Here is a 17,827-nt window from a genome sequence, read left to right as displayed (position 1 = left end):
AGCCTGCTCCCTCTCCTCACGGCCAGCAAAGCACCCCCCAAGGTCCAATGGCGCGATGCGGCACTCGCGAAGCGAGTGCGGCGAGATGCAGCGTCGGACCAGCAAGCCCAGGTAGGTTCAAGCAGCGTTCTCCAGTAGTACGGGCTCCTCTCCGTGTAGACAGCAACAGCGTCACCCATGAAGGCTGGGTTATACCAGATGTGACAAAGGACAGGAGTAAGGCCACTCCATGTGCGGCATTGAACTCTGCGTCACTAACCTGCCGGTCATTAAACAAGCGCAAAGAAGAAATTGTTCTCTTAATATTAAAGGAAAAATAAGATACCTTATGTTTAACCACATCCCTGCGGCCAAGATTTACCCCGGTGCTGGGTCCTAATGAAAACGGGCGTGGTCATGACGGAACATTTGTCATCAGCATCGAAAGGGTTAACAGTAACTGGGTTTATGGAAGGTTCAGGTCCTAGTTTTTAAGCAAGAATTCCCTGGGGATACCTTTTAATAAAAAAGACAGACGGACCAGTTCAGGGAAAGAAAAGCTGTGATTTTTCGAGCAAACATTCAAGGTCATTTAGATGACAAACTTTCCACCAAAGGAAACTTTGCTTAGTACTTCGAGCCCTGCTCCAAAACTGACGTGGACCAGAAGGAAACTATATCAATCTCTGGTTTATTGTCCTCATGTTGCTTCAGTCTGGCCAACTTCATTACCCCCTATTTAATGAAATCAGATAACTTCTATCTACTGGAGGATTTTAATATATGATGGAATTACTAACATAGTAGAGCAACTGTGGACTTAGACAGGCAGACAGACAGACAGACAGACAGACAGACAGACAGACAGATAGATAGATAGATAGATAGGGTTTATTTCAGTTAATTGATACCACTACTTTATACAGTACAATACAATAAATAAAAACATTCATAAATATGATGATCATAAAAAATAATGGACTACATTATCCAGGTGCTCATGATACATTTTAACATAAAAAACCCAGGGAGGGGTTAACCCAAGAGTGTATACTAGTTTTCTGAGTCTTATTGAACTGTAAACCCCCACTCTCCCCCAGAGCTCCTGGTTTCCACTGTAGCCGTACAGAGAATTGGTGCTAGCCTGCCTATATAAAGTGCTCGTACAGAGTAAACAATCGCGAGGGAGTAGCACCATCAACCTTAAGACTGCGCAATATTCACATCGCCCAAAGGTCTCTGTTTGTGCATAAATATGCTATTCGAGGCGGGGAGGAGTTCACGCTCTGCTATAGATGGGGTTCCGTCCCCCTTTTCCTAAGGTGGCCAGTAGTATCGGCTCAGACTCCCTTTATCCTACCATGAGTAGGTATTTATAGCCAAGCCCTGTATCACCTCTTCCACGATGCTTTCCATTGGCCTTATTTTCACAATAAACACAACACTGTGGTTGGAAAACTGCTAAAGACTACCTGGTCTGACCAGTATGAGATGCCACTTTCCATTAAAGTTAATAATGTCAGTAACCAACCTCCTACAGGAACGCACCCCTTATGTAGAGCAGGGTCCTCCACCAGTGGCTCGACAGCTACCTCTGATCAGCTCACCTGTCTGCACCCCGGCCTATTACATTAGAAAGCCTTTGCCTGGTTGAATTAATATACATATAAATGAAATCTGAGATGACATGACACTAATAATATGAATAGCTCTAAATGCGTTCCATTGACCATAAGTAGCTCTCAGTACAGAAAAGATGGAAGATCCCTGATGTAGAGCTTAGTCTAAAATCTCCAAACCAGCACTGGAAAAAGCCCGGACCAGTCCCCTGCATCGATAAGCATCGATAAGAGGGGCTGACAACTAGTGTAGCATTTTAATAGCTGAATTGGGGACAATTGCTTGTCTAAGATCCCAAAACATCAATAAAAGAACTTCTACGGGTCCTAGAGAGATATCCTTCTCGCACCTGGTGGCCAAGGCTTGGAACAACCTTCCCATCCACCTCAGGACCGCACCATCGATCCAGCAATTCAGGAAAGAACCAGAGACCTGGCTGATCGAAGAAACAAACCGTTGCACAGCAGACAACCTTCTTCAGGGCCACGAGACCCTCACGGATGTATGACGTTACAACGCATGCTTTTACCACGCATGCCTTTACAACGCGGTTTTTACAACGCATGCCTTTACAACGCATAGTGCTTTGGGGTGCTGGATAGTGAATAGTTTAATTTACTATTCCAACTCCAGTCCCCGTGGATAGTAGGGAAGGTGTTGGATAGTAAATTAAACCTATTCCCTATCCTAGAGCGCCCCCAGCGCAATGCGTTGTAATTGTTTCCGTTGTAAAAGTTGCGTCGTAAAAGTTGCGTTGTAAAGGTTGTTTACCGACCCTCACGTGATCTACAAATGTTGAATGATTGATTGATTGGTCAGCAGCAAGGAGACAATCTAAAAAGCATGAGACAAAATGGAGAGAGGCATTTACAGGTGAAGACAACATTGTTTACAAGCAGGTGTTAAATAAGCATAAACATCAGTGTAAGAGGATGAGTTAGAGTGTTAGAGGATGCGAGCGCTACTCCCTCATGATTGTTTACTCTGTACGAGCACTTTATATGGGCAATTTAGCACCAATTCTCTGTACGGCTACAGTGGAAACCAGGAGCTCTGGGGGCGGGGGGTGGGGGGGTAACAGTACAATAAGACTCAGAAAACTAGTATACACCCTTTGGCTTAACCTGGGTTTTTTAATGTTACATTTTATCATGAGCACCTGGATAATGTAGTCCATTATTTTTTATGATCATCATATTTATGAATGTTTTTATTTATTGTATTGTACTGTATAAAGTTGTGGTTTTAATTAACTGAAATAAACCTTATCTATCTATCGTCCTATCTATCTATCTATCTATCTATCTATCTATCTATCTATCTATCTATCTATCTGTCTGTCTGTCTGTCTGTCGATACAGTTTCTCTACTATGTTAGTAATTCCATCATATATTAAAATCCTCCAGTGGATAGAAGTGGATAGAAGTTATCTGATTTCATTAAATAGGGGGTGATGATGTTGGCTAGACTGAAGCAACATGAGGACAATAAACCAGAGATTGATATAGTTTCCTTCTGGTCCACGTCAGTTTTGGAGCAGAGCTCGAAGTAAAAAGCAAAGTTTCCTTTGGTGGAAAGTTTGTCATCTAAATGACCTTGAATGTTATGCTTGCTCGAAATTCACGGCTTTTCTTTCCCTGAACTGGTCCGTCTGTCTTTTTTATTAAAAGATAACCCCAGGGAATTCTTGCTTAAAAACTAGGACCTGAAGCTTCCACAAACCCAGTTTCTGTTAACTCTTTCGATGCTGATGACGGAACCGTTCCGTCACGACCACGCCCGTTTTCATTAGGGCCCAGCACCGGGGGGAAATCTTGGCCGCAGGGATGTGGTTCAACATAAGGTATCTTATTTTTCCTTTAATATTAAGAGAACAATTTCTTCTTTGCGCTTGTTTAATGACCGGCAGGTTAGTGACGCAGAGTTCAATGCTGACATGGAGTTGCCTTATTCCTGTCCTTTGTCACATCTGGTATAACCCAGCCTTCATGGGTGACGCCCTCCTTCTATTGTTTACCTTCACTTTATTTTATTAATGGTTGTTCTCTGGAATGGCGAATTTGTGGCGCAAAAAGGGCAGCACATATATAAAACCTCAGATATATAGAGAGCAGATAATCCCCCTTGAGGGTCTCTGGGCGTTTTTTTTAGGCACGGGGAGATTAAGTGACTTTCCCAGAATCACAGGATCTTGAGTCGATGGTATGACTCGAACCTGGATCCCATGCTCCAAAGTTGGCAGCTCTGGCAAGATCTATTTCACGGAGCCAATTCTTTCTGCAGATCAGTTAGACTGGTAAGTCTTTAAAAATGTGAAAAGTGGTGCTCTCCTGAGTTCACGCAAACAGAACTGCCAGGATCTAATGCCATGCGTGAGTCCTTCTCAGAAACCTTCCATGAAAAGATGGAGAAAATCAGTCAAACTTTTAATGTGAGAGTAGCTGATGAAACTGGAGCGTATAACCCTCAGCCAACCCTGCCCACTCTCCTGAAGGACCTCGAACCGTTGCAGTTGGATGTTGTCCAATCCTGATGCTGCTAATTAAATCTGGACCCCTGCCCAGCATCTTGCCTCCATCTGGGGGCTTACAACCTTGCACCAAAAATCACAGGCCAGGGCCATCAATCAATCCTCACTGCCACCTGCCCGCAAGCAGGAGAGGAGCCGCAGTGATCCCATGTCTGAAAGACCACCAGCAGACCCCGAGATGCTGTCAATCCACAGACCCATCTCCGGGCGACCTTTTCAAGTGCAAATTCCAAGGAAGGAAATCAACAAACAACTAAAAAACAATGACCTGTTGAGCTAAACCCAAGCATGGATGACATAAGACGTATACTGCATAAGGGCCATAGTACAGCACCAATGCTGTTAGATATCAGCGCTGCATTCGATACGGTCTCTCACTCAATATTTATTGGCAGGATAAAATCATCAGGTTTGACACGACAACATATACGCTACAGATACAATCCTGTGGTTGACTTGATATAAACCACTGAGAAAGTCTATACAAACTCTGGCCCTTAACCATTATAAATGAGGTCTGAAAAAGGATAATAGATAAAGTTGAGACGGGTTCACCTGAAGAAGGCTTTATCATTGCTGATGAGACTCTCTGCCATCACTGGTGAGACTCTGTGCCATCACTGTGCCACCAATGGTGTGACTCTGTGTCATCACTGGTGAGAATCTGCCATCACTGGTGAGACTCTGTGCCATCACTAGTGAGACACTGTGCAATCACTGTGCCACCAATGGTGTGACTCTGTGTCATCACTGCTGAGAATCTGCCATCACTGGTGAGACTCTGTGCCATCACTAGTGAGACACTGTGCAATCACTGTGCCACCAATGGTGTGACTCTGTGTCATCACTGGTGAGAATCTGCCATCACTGGTGAGACTCTGTGCCATCACTAGTGAGACACTGTGCAATCACTGTGCCACCAATGGTGTGACTCTGTGTCATCACTGGTGAGAATCTGCCATCACTGGTGAGACTCTGTGCCATCACTAGTGAGACACTGTGCAATCACTGTGCCACCAATGGTGTGACTCTGTGTCATCACTGGTGAGAATCTGCCATCACTGGTGAGACTCTGTGCCATCACTAGTGAGACACTGTGCAATCACTGTGCCACCAATGGTGTGACTCTGTGTCATCACTGGTGAGAATCTGCCATCACTGGTGAGACTCTGTGCCATCACTGTGCCACCAATGGTGTGACTCTGTGTCATCACTGGTGAGAATCTGCCATCACTGGTGAGACTCTGTGCCATCACTAGTGAGACACTGTGCAATCACTGTGCCACCAATGGTGTGACTCTGTGTCATCACTGCTGAGAATCTGCCATCACTGGTGAGACTCTGTGCCATCACTAGTGAGACACTGTGCAATCACTGTGCCACCAATGGTGTGACTCTGTGTCATCACTGGTGAGAATCTGCCATCACTGGTGAGACTCTGTGCCATCACTAGTGAGACACTGTGCAATCACTGTGCCACCAATGGTGTGACTCTGTGTCATCACTGGTGAGAATCTGCCATCACTGGTGAGACTCTGTGCCATCACTAGTGAGACACTGTGCAATCACTGTGCCACCAATGGTGTGACTCTGTGTCATCACTGGTGAGAATCTGCCATCACTGGTGAGACTCTGTGCCATCACTAGTGAGACACTGTGCAATCACTGTGCCACCAATGGTGTGACTCTGTGTCATCACTGGTGAGAATCTGCCATCACTGGTGAGACTCTGTGCCATCACTAGTGAGACACTGTGCAATCACTGTGCCACCAATGGTGTGACTCTGTGTCATCACTGGTGAGAATCTGCCATCACTGGTGAGACTCTGTGCCATCACTAGTGAGACACTGTGCAATCACTGTGCCACCAATGGTGTGACTCTGTGTCATCACTGGTGAGAATCTGCCATCACTGGTGAGACTCTGTGCCATCACTAGTGGGACACTGTGCAATCACTGTGCCACCAATGGTGTGACTCTGTGTCATCACTGGTGAGAATCTGTGCCATCACTAGTGAGACACTGTGCAATCACTGTGCCACCAATGGTGTGACTCTGTGTCATCACTGGTGAGAATCTGCCATCACTGGTAAGACTCTGTGCCATCACTAGTGAGACACTGTGCAATCACTGTGCCACCAATGGTGTGACTCTGTGTCATCACTGGTGTGACTCTGCCATCACTGGTGAGACTCTGTGCCATCACTAGTGAGACACTGTGCAATCACTGTGCCACCAATGGTGTGACTCTGTGTCATCACTGGTGAGAATCTGCCATCACTGGTGAGACTCTGTGCCATCACTAGTGAGACACTGTGCAATCACTGTGCCACCAATGGTGTGACTCTGTGTCATCACTGGTGAGAATCTGCCATCACTGGTGAGACTCTGTGCCATCACTAGTGAGACACTGTGCAATCACTGTGCCACCAATGGTGTGACTCTGTGTCATCACTGGTGAGAATCTGCCATCACTGGTGAGACTCTGTGCCATCACTAGTGAGACACTGTGCAATCACTGTGCCACCAATGGTGTGACTCTGTGTCATCACTGGTGAGAATCTGCCATCACTGGTGAGACTCTGTGCCATCACTAGTGAGACACTGTGCAATCACTGTGCCACCAATGGTGTGACTCTGTGTCATCACTGGTGAGAATCTGCCATCACTGGTGAGACTCTGTGCCATCACTAGTGAGACACTGTGCAATCACTGTGCCACCAATGGTGTGACTCTGTGTCATCACTGGTGAGAATCTGTGCCATCACTAGTGAGACACTGTGCAATCACTGTGCCACCAATGGTGTGACTCTGTGTCATCACTGGTGAGAATCTGCCATCACTGGTAAGACTCTGTGCCATCACTAGTGAGACACTGTGCAATCACTGTGCCACCAATGGTGTGACTCTGTGTCATCACTGGTGTGACTCTGCCATCACTGGTGAGACTCTGTGCCATCACTAGTGAGACACTGTGCAATCACTGTGCCACCAATGGTGTGACTCTGTGTCATCACTGGTGAGAATCTGCCATCACTGGTGAGACTCTGTGCCATCACTAGTGAGACACTGTGCAATCACTGTGCCACCAATGGTGTGACTCTGTGTCATCACTGGTGAGAATCTGCCATCACTGGTGAGACTCTGTGCCATCACTAGTGAGACACTGTGCAATCACTGTGCCACCAATGGTGTGACTCTGTGTCATCACTGCTGAGAATCTGCCATCACTGGTGAGACTCTGTGCCATCACTAGTGAGACACTGTGCAATCACTGTGCCACCAATGGTGTGACTCTGTGTCATCACTGGTGAGAATCTGCCATCACTGGTGAGACTCTGTGCCATCACTAGTGAGACACTGTGCAATCACTGTGCCACCAATGGTGTGACTCTGTGTCATCACTGGTGAGAATCTGCCATCACTGGTGAGACTCTGTGCCATCACTAGTGAGACACTGTGCAATCACTGTGCCACCAATGGTGTGACTCTGTGTCATCACTGGTGAGAATCTGCCATCACTGGTGAGACTCTGTGCCATCACTAGTGAGACACTGTGCAATCACTGTGCCACCAATGGTGTGACTCTGTGTCATCACTGGTGAGAATCTGCCATCACTGGTGAGACTCTGTGCCATCACTAGTGAGACACTGTGCAATCACTGTGCCACCAATGGTGTGACTCTGTGTCATCACTGGTGAGAATCTGCCATCACTGGTGAGACTCTGTGCCATCACTAGTGAGACACTGTGCAATCACTGTGCCACCAATGGTGTGACTCTGTGTCATCACTGGTGAGAATCTGCCATCACTGGTGAGACTCTGTGCCATCACTAGTGAGACACTGTGCAATCACTGTGCCACCAATGGTGTGACTCTGTGTCATCACTGGTGAGAATCTGTGCCATCACTAGTGAGACACTGTGCAATCACTGTGCCACCAATGGTGTGACTCTGTGTCATCACTGGTGAGAATCTGCCATCACTGGTAAGACTCTGTGCCATCACTAGTGAGACACTGTGCAATCACTGTGCCACCAATGGTGTGACTCTGTGTCATCACTGGTGTGACTCTGCCATCACTGGTGAGACTCTGTGCCATCACTAGTGAGACACTGTGCAATCACTGTGCCACCAATGGTGTGACTCTGTGTCATCACTGGTGAGAATCTGCCATCACTGGTGAGACTCTGTGCCATCACTAGTGAGACACTGTGCAATCACTGTGCCACCAATGGTGTGACTCTGTGTCATCACTGGTGAGAATCTGCCATCACTGGTGAGACTCTGTGCCATCACTAGTGAGACACTGTGCAATCACTGTGCCACCAATGGTGTGACTCTGTGTCATCACTGGTGAGAATCTGCCATCACTGGTGAGACTCTGTGCCATCACTAGTGAGACACTGTGCAATCACTGTGCCACCAATGGTGTGACTCTGTGTCATCACTGGTGAGAATCTGCCATCACTGGTGAGACTCCGTGCCATCACTAGTGAGACACTGTGCAATCACTGTGCCACCAATGGTGTGACTCTGTGTCATCACTGGTGAGAATCTGTGCCATCACTAGTGAGACACTGTGCAATCACTGTGCCACCAATGGTGTGACTCTGTGTCATCACTGGTGAGAATCTGCCATCACTGGTAAGACTCTGTGCCATCACTAGTGAGACACTGTGCAATCACTGTGCCACCAATGGTGTGACTCTGTGTCATCACTGGTGTGACTCTGCCATCACTGGTGAGACTCTGTGCCATCACTAGTGAGACACTGTGCAATCACTGTGCCACCAATGGTGTGACTCTGTGTCATCACTGGTGAGAATCTGCCATCACTGGTGAGACTCTGTGCCATCACTAGTGAGACACTGTGCAATCACTGTGCCACCAATGGTGTGACTCTGTGTCATCACTGGTGAGAATCTGCCATCACTGGTGAGACTCTGTGCCATCACTAGTGAGACACTGTGCAATCACTGTGCCACCAATGGTGTGACTCTGTGTCATCACTGGTGAGAATCTGCCATCACTGGTGAGACTCTGTGCCATCACTAGTGAGACACTGTGCAATCACTGTGCCACCAATGGTGTGACTCTGTGTCATCACTGGTGAGAATCTGCCATCACTGGTGAGACTCTGTGCCATCACTAGTGAGACACTGTGCAATCACTGTGCCACCAATGGTGTGACTCTGTGTCATCACTGGTGAGAATCTGCCATCACTGGTGAGACTCTGTGCCATCACTAGTGAGACACTGTGCAATCACTGTGCCACCAATGGTGTGACTCTGTGTCATCACTGGTGAGAATCTGTGCCATCACTAGTGAGACACTGTGCAATCACTGTGCCACCAATGGTGTGACTCTGTGTCATCACTGGTGAGAATCTGCCATCACTGGTAAGACTCTGTGCCATCACTAGTGAGACACTGTGCAATCACTGTGCCACCAATGGTGTGACTCTGTGTCATCACTGGTGTGACTCTGCCATCACTGGTGAGACTCTGTGCCATCACTAGTGAGACACTGTGCAATCACTGTGCCACCAATGGTGTGACTCTGTGTCATCACTGGTGAGAATCTGCCATCACTGGTGAGACTCTGTGCCATCACTAGTGAGACACTGTGCAATCACTGTGCCACCAATGGTGTGACTCTGTGTCATCACTGGTGAGAATCTGCCATCACTGGTGAGACTCTGTGCCATCACTAGTGAGACACTGTGCAATCACTGTGCCACCAATGGTGTGACTCTGTGTCATCACTGCTGAGAATCTGCCATCACTGGTGAGACTCTGTGCCATCACTAGTGAGACACTGTGCAATCACTGTGCCACCAATGGTGTGACTCTGTGTCATCACTGGTGAGAATCTGCCATCACTGGTGAGACTCTGTGCCATCACTAGTGAGACACTGTGCAATCACTGTGCCACCAATGGTGTGACTCTGTGTCATCACTGGTGAGAATCTGCCATCACTGGTGAGACTCTGTGCCATCACTAGTGAGACACTGTGCAATCACTGTGCCACCAATGGTGTGACTCTGTGTCATCACTGGTGAGAATCTGCCATCACTGGTGAGACTCTGTGCCATCACTAGTGAGACACTGTGCAATCACTGTGCCACCAATGGTGTGACTCTGTGTCATCACTGGTGAGAATCTGCCATCACTGGTGAGACTCTGTGCCATCACTAGTGAGACACTGTGCAATCACTGTGCCACCAATGGTGTGACTCTGTGTCATCACTGGTGAGAATCTGCCATCACTGGTGAGACTCTGTGCCATCACTAGTGAGACACTGTGCAATCACTGTGCCACCAATGGTGTGACTCTGTGTCATCACTGGTGAGAATCTGCCATCACTGGTGAGACTCTGTGCCATCACTAGTGAGACACTGTGCAATCACTGTGCCACCAATGGTGTGACTCTGTGTCATCACTGGTGAGAATCTGTGCCATCACTAGTGAGACACTGTGCAATCACTGTGCCACCAATGGTGTGACTCTGTGTCATCACTGGTGAGAATCTGCCATCACTGGTAAGACTCTGTGCCATCACTAGTGAGACACTGTGCAATCACTGTGCCACCAATGGTGTGACTCTGTGTCATCACTGGTGTGACTCTGCCATCACTGGTGAGACTCTGTGCCATCACTAGTGAGACACTGTGCAATCACTGTGCCACCAATGGTGTGACTCTGTGTCATCACTGGTGAGAATCTGCCATCACTGGTGAGACTCTGTGCCATCACTAGTGAGACACTGTGCAATCACTGTGCCACCAATGGTGTGACTCTGTGTCATCACTGGTGAGAATCTGCCATCACTGGTGAGACTCTGTGCCATCACTAGTGAGACACTGTGCAATCACTGTGCCACCAATGGTGTGACTCTGTGTCATCACTGGTGAGAATCTGCCATCACTGGTGAGACTCTGTGCCATCACTAGTGAGACACTGTGCAATCACTGTGCCACCAATGGTGTGACTCTGTGTCATCACTGGTGAGAATCTGCCATCACTGGTGAGACTCTGTGCCATCACTAGTGAGACACTGTGCAATCACTGTGCCACCAATGGTGTGACTCTGTGTCATCACTGGTGAGAATCTGCCATCACTGGTGAGACTCTGTGCCATCACTAGTGAGACACTGTGCAATCACTGTGCCACCAATGGTGTGACTCTGTGTCATCACTGGTGAGAATCTGTGCCATCACTAGTGAGACACTGTGCAATCACTGTGCCACCAATGGTGTGACTCTGTGTCATCACTGGTGAGAATCTGCCATCACTGGTAAGACTCTGTGCCATCACTAGTGAGACACTGTGCAATCACTGTGCCACCAATGGTGTGACTCTGTGTCATCACTGGTGTGACTCTGCCATCACTGGTGAGACTCTGTGCCATCACTAGTGAGACACTGTGCAATCACTGTGCCACCAATGGTGTGACTCTGTGTCATCACTGGTGAGAATCTGCCATCACTGGTGAGACTCTGTGCCATCACTAGTGAGACACTGTGCAATCACTGTGCCACCAATGGTGTGACTCTGTGTCATCACTGGTGAGAATCTGCCATCACTGGTGAGACTCTGTGCCATCACTAGTGAGACACTGTGCAATCACTGTGCCACCAATGGTGTGACTCTGTGTCATCACTGGTGAGAATCTGCCATCACTGGTGAGACTCTGTGCCATCACTAGTGAGACACTGTGCAATCACTGTGCCACCAATGGTGTGACTCTGTGTCATCACTGGTGAGAATCTGCCATCACTGGTGAGACTCTGTGCCATCACTAGTGAGACACTGTGCAATCACTGTGCCACCAATGGTGTGACTCTGTGTCATCACTGGTGAGAATCTGTGCCATCACTAGTGAGACACTGTGCAATCACTGTGCCACCAATGGTGTGACTCTGTGTCATCACTGGTGAGAATCTGCCATCACTGGTAAGACTCTGTGCCATCACTAGTGAGACACTGTGCAATCACTGTGCCACCAATGGTGTGACTCTGTGTCATCACTGGTGTGACTCTGCCATCACTGGTGAGACTCTGTGCCATCACTAGTGAGACACTGTGCAATCACTGTGCCACCAATGGTGTGACTCTGTGTCATCACTGGTGAGAATCTGCCATCACTGGTAAGACTCTGTGTAATTACTGGGAAGACTCTGTGCAATCGCTAGTGAGACTCTGTGGCATCACTGGTGAGATTCAATGTCATCAAGGGAAAGACTTTGTGTCATCACTGGAGAAGGCTCTATGGCATTACGATACTCTGTGACATCACTAGTGAGACTTGTTGTCATAACTGGGGAGACTCTGTGCCATCACTGGTTGGACCCTGTGCCATCACTGAGGATACTCTATGCTATCACCGAGGAGACTCTGTGCCATCAGTGAGGAGACTTTATAACATCACTGGGGAGGCTGCATGTCATTACTGAGGAGACTTTGTGCCATTACTGGGGAGGGGAGGCTCAGTACCATCATTGGCCAGACTCTGTGCCATCACTGGTGAGACACTGTGTCAATACAGGTGAGAGTGCCATCACTGTTGAGACTCTGTGACATCACTCGGGAGACTCTGTGCCATCACTGTTGAGACTCTGTGCCAACACTGGTGAGACTCTGTGTCACCACTGGTGAGACTCTGTGTCATCACTGGTGAGACTTTGCCATCACTAGTGTGACTCTGCCATCACTGGTGAGACTCTGTGCCATCACTAGTGAGACACTGTGCAATCACTGTGCCACCAATGGTGTGACTCTGTGTCATCACTGGTGAGAATCTGCCATCACTGGTAAGACTCTGTGTAATTACTGGGAAGACTCTGTGCAATCGCTAGTGAGACTCTGTGGCATCACTGGTGAGATTCAATGTCATCAAGGGAACGACTTTGTGTCATCACTGGAGAAGGCTCTATGGCATTACGATACTCTGTGACATCACTAGTGAGACTTGTTGTCATAACTGGGGAGACTCTGTGCCATCACTGGTTGGACCCTGTGCCATCACTGAGGATACTCTATGCTATCACCGAGGAGACTCTGTGCCATCAGTGAGGAGACTTTATAACATCACTGGGGAGGCTGCATGTCATTACTGAGGAGACTTTGTGCCATTACTGGGGAGGGGAGGCTCAGTACCATCATTGGCCAGACTCTGTGCCATCACTGGTGAGACACTGTGTCAATACAGGTGAGAGTGCCATCACTGTTGAGACTCTGTGACATCACTCGGGAGACTCTGTGCCATCACTGTTGAGACTCTGTGCCAACACTGGTGAGACTCTGTGTCACCACTGGTGAGACTCTGTGTCATCACTGGTGAGACTTTGCCATCACTAGTGTGACTCTGCCATCACTGGTGAAACACTGTGCCATCACTGGTGAGACTCTGTGTCACCACTGGTGAGACTATGTGTCATCACTGGTGAGACTTTGCCATCACTGGTGAGACTTTGCCATCACTGGTGTGACTCTGCCATCACTGGTGAAACACTGTGCCATCACTGGTGAGACTCTGTGTCACCACTGGTGAGACTATGTGTCATCACTGGTGAGAATTTGCCATAACTGTGAGATTCTGTCCCATCACTGTGGAGACTCTGTGTCATCACTGGTGAAAATCTGTGTCATCACTGGTGAGACTCTGTGTCATGAAATTATATGAAAATAAAATTCTATAAAGTGCGTATATGCAGAGGCGTCTTAGTGCTAGGGTTGTCATAACCTGAGCAAGGAGGGGCGAACGGGGGTTAACAGTTGGGCACGAACAGCCAAGTTTTCAGCGCTTTTCTGAACACTTGTCTGTTTGTTTGGCTTCTCAGAGTAAAAGGCAGAGTGTTCCATAGTTTAGAAGCCAGATGAAAGAAGCTTCTGCTGCCCCATTTCATGGTCTTCACCCTGGGAAAGACCAGCAAAGAGGCAGTAGATAATCTGAGGTTGCGTTGTGGGACGTGCCAATTAATATGATTGCTTAAATGGGTTGGTCCTCCCCCATAAAGGGTCTTGGGAACAATGCACAAGGACTTGAATTGCATTCTCGCCTGGGCTGGTAGCCAAAGCAGCTCTCTAATCCCTTTAGACACTGATCTAAATTAGAGTATTTTAAGTAGTAATCGTGCTGTTGCATTTTGAAGTGATTGAAGCTTACGTATGATCATTCTGTTAGCACCCAAGTAGAGGGTGTTACAGTAATCAATCTTTGACAACGCCAGGGCCATAATTACTGTTTTCCTTAGAACCATTGGAATAAAAGATACACGTTTTCGTAAGATCTTCAAGGTGTAAAAACAGGAAGATGTACTATGATTGACCTGGTCTGATAGGGATAGTTGATCGTCTAGAAGGACACCTAGACTTTTTAACTTCCTTGCTTGGGATGGGTGGGATCCGGCCTCTTCTGGCCACCAAGCTGTGTTCCAGAAGGCTCTGTCTTTACTGACTAGTAGCATCTCAACTTTAAACAGTTGTCACGCATCCATCTGATCATGTTGACCATACAGTTGTTAAATTTTATTGCCACGTCATCTGGCTTTGATGGTAGGGACACCACTATTTGCATGTCATTCGTATAACAGATAGCAGTAAAGCCATGCGAGCGGATGAATTTCGCCAGTGGGGCGACATAGACATTAAACAGGGTTGGGGAAAGCAAGGGCGTAAGGATTTGATTTATGTCCTCCCATCACAAGAGTTTGTTCTTTGGTCACTAAGAATGATCTTAGTATATTGGAGGCTGCTCCTGTGATCCTCATTTCAGAAAGGCGCCGGATGAGCATCAATAGAGACTCTGCCCCATCACTGGAGAGGATCTATAGCATTACTAATGTGACTCTGTGATATCACTGGCAAAACTCAGTGCCATCACTGGTGATACATTGTGCCATCACTGGTGAGACACTGTGCCATCACTTGTGAGACTCTATCACCACTGGTGAGACTCTGTGTCATCACTGGTGAGAATCTGCCATCACTGTTGAGACTCTGTGTCATCACTGGTGAGAATCTGCCATCACTGGTGAGACTCTGTGCCATCACTGGTGAGACTCTGTGCCATCACTGGTGAGACTCTGTGCCATCACTGGTGAGATACTGAGCAATCACTGTGTCACCAATGGTGTGACTCTGTGTCATCACTGGAGAGAATTTGCCATTACTGATAAGACTCTGAGCCATCACTGGTGAGACTCTGTGTCATCACTGGTGAGACACTGTGCCATCACTTGTGAGACTCTGTGTGCCCGATTCACAGAATGAACTTAACATTCAATCCTAAACTTACTACTATTTTGACATTCACAGAATTCACTTACTACTTTTGGCATTCACAGAATGAACTTACTACTTTTGGTATTCACAGAAGTTAGGGTTTTGTCTTAAGTTTGTCTTAAGACAAACTTAAGACAGACTTAAGACAGACTTAAGACAAACTTAAGACAAACTTAAGACAAACTTAAGACAAACTTAAGACAGACTTAAGACAGACTTAAGTTAGGATTTCGTCTTAAGTCTGTCTTAAGTCAGTCTTAAGTCTGTCTTAAGGTTGTCTTAAGTCTGTCTTAAGTCTGTCTTAAGTCTGTCTTAAGTCTATCTTAAGTCTGTTTTAAGTCTGTTTTAAGTCTGTCTTAAGTCTGTCTTAAGTCTGTCTTAGGTTTGTCTTAAGACAAACTTAAGACAAAATCCTAACTTCTGTGAATACCAAAATTAGTAAATTCATTCTGTGCGTACCAAAATAGTAGTAAGTTTAGGATTGAGTCTTAAGATCATTCTGTGAATCGGGCCCTGTGTCACCACTGATGAGACTCTGTGTCATCACTGATGATAATCTGTCATCACTGGTGAGACTCTGTGCCTTCACTGGTGAGACACTGTGCAATCACTGTGTCACCAATGGTGTGACTATGTGTCATCACTGGTGAGAATCTGTCATCACTGGTGAGACTCTATGCCATCACTGGTGAGACTCTGTGTCACCACTGATGAGACTCTGTGTCATCACTATGTGAGAATCTGCCATCACTGGTGGGACTCTGTGCCATCAGTGGTGAGATACTGTGCACCACTGTGTCACCAATGGTGTGACTCTGTGTCATCACTGGAGAGAGTCTGCCATCACTGATGAGACTCTGTGCTATCGTTGGTGAGACTCTGTGACAGCACTGGTGAGACTCTGTGTCATCACTGGTGAGAATCTGCCATCACTGATGAGACTCTGTGCCATTGTTGGTGAGACTCTGTGACATCACGGGTGATACTCTGTGTCATCACTGGTGAGAATCTGCCATCACTGGTGAGAATCTGCCACCACTGGTGAGACTCTGTGCCATCACTGGTGAGACACTGTGCAATCACTGTGTCACCAATGGTGTGACTCTGTGTCATCACTGGTGAGACTCTGTGACATCACTGGTGAGACTCTGTGTCATCACTGGCGATACTCTGTGTCATCACTGGTGAGACTCTATGTCATCACTGGTGAGACTCTATGTCATCACTAGTGAGACTCTGTGTCATTACTGGCGAGACTCTGTGCCATCACTGGTGAGACGTTTGCCATCACTGGTGAGACACTGTGCAATGACTCTGTCACCAATGGTGTGAATCTGTCTCACCACTGATGAGACTCTGTGTCATCACTGGTGAGAATCTGCCATCACTAATGAGACTCTGTGCCATCGTTGCTGAGACTCTGTCACATCACTGGTGAAACTCTGTGACATCACTCGTGAGACTCTGTGTCATCACTGGTGAGACACTGTGCCCTCACTGGTGAGACTCTGTGTCGCCAATGGTGAGACTCTGTGTCTTCACTGGTGAGAATCTGCCATCACTGGTGAGACTCTGTGCCATCACTGGTGAGACACTGTGAAATCACTCTGTCACCAACGGTGTGACTCTGTGTCATCACTGGTGAGAATCTGCGCCATCACTGGGGAGACTCTGTGCCAACACTAGGGAGACTCTGTGTCATCACTGGTGAGACTCTGTGACATCACTGGTGAGACTCTGTGTCATCACTGATGAGACACTGTGCCATCACTTGTGAGACTCTGTGTCACCACTGATGAGACTCTGTGTCATCACTTATGAGACTCTGTGCCATCATTGGTGAGACTCTGTGCCATCATTGGTGAGACTCTGTGACATCACTGGTGAGACTTAGTGTCATCACTGGTGAGACACTGTGCCATCACTGATGAGACTCTGTGTCATCACTGATGAGACTCTGTGCCATCACTTGTGGGACTCTGTGTCACCACTGATGAGACTCTGTGTCACCACTGATGAGAATCTGCCATCACTTATGAGACTCTGTGCCATCATTGGTGAGACTCTGCGACATCACTGGTGAGACTCTGTGACATCACTGGTGAGACTTAGTGTCATTACTGGTGAGACACTGTGCCATAATTTGTGAGACTCTGTGTCACCAATGGTGAGACTCTGTGTCATCACTGGTGAGAATCTGTACCATCACTGGGGAGACTCTGTGCCAACACTAGGTAGACTCTATGTCATCTATGGTGAGACCCTGTGTCGTCACAGGTGAGACCCTGTGTCATCACCAGAGAGGTGTTGTGGCATTACTAATGAGACTTTGTGACATTACTGGTGAGACTCTATGTCATCACTGGGAAGACGCTGTGTCATCAGTACGTGTGTTGTTAGAGAG

Source organism: Lissotriton vulgaris, chromosome 2_2, assembly GCF_964263255.1.
Source record: "Lissotriton vulgaris chromosome 2_2, aLisVul1.2, whole genome shotgun sequence".
Classification (NCBI taxonomy): Eukaryota; Metazoa; Chordata; class Amphibia; order Caudata; family Salamandridae; genus Lissotriton; species Lissotriton vulgaris.
Note: the sequence above shows the minus strand (reverse complement) of the source record.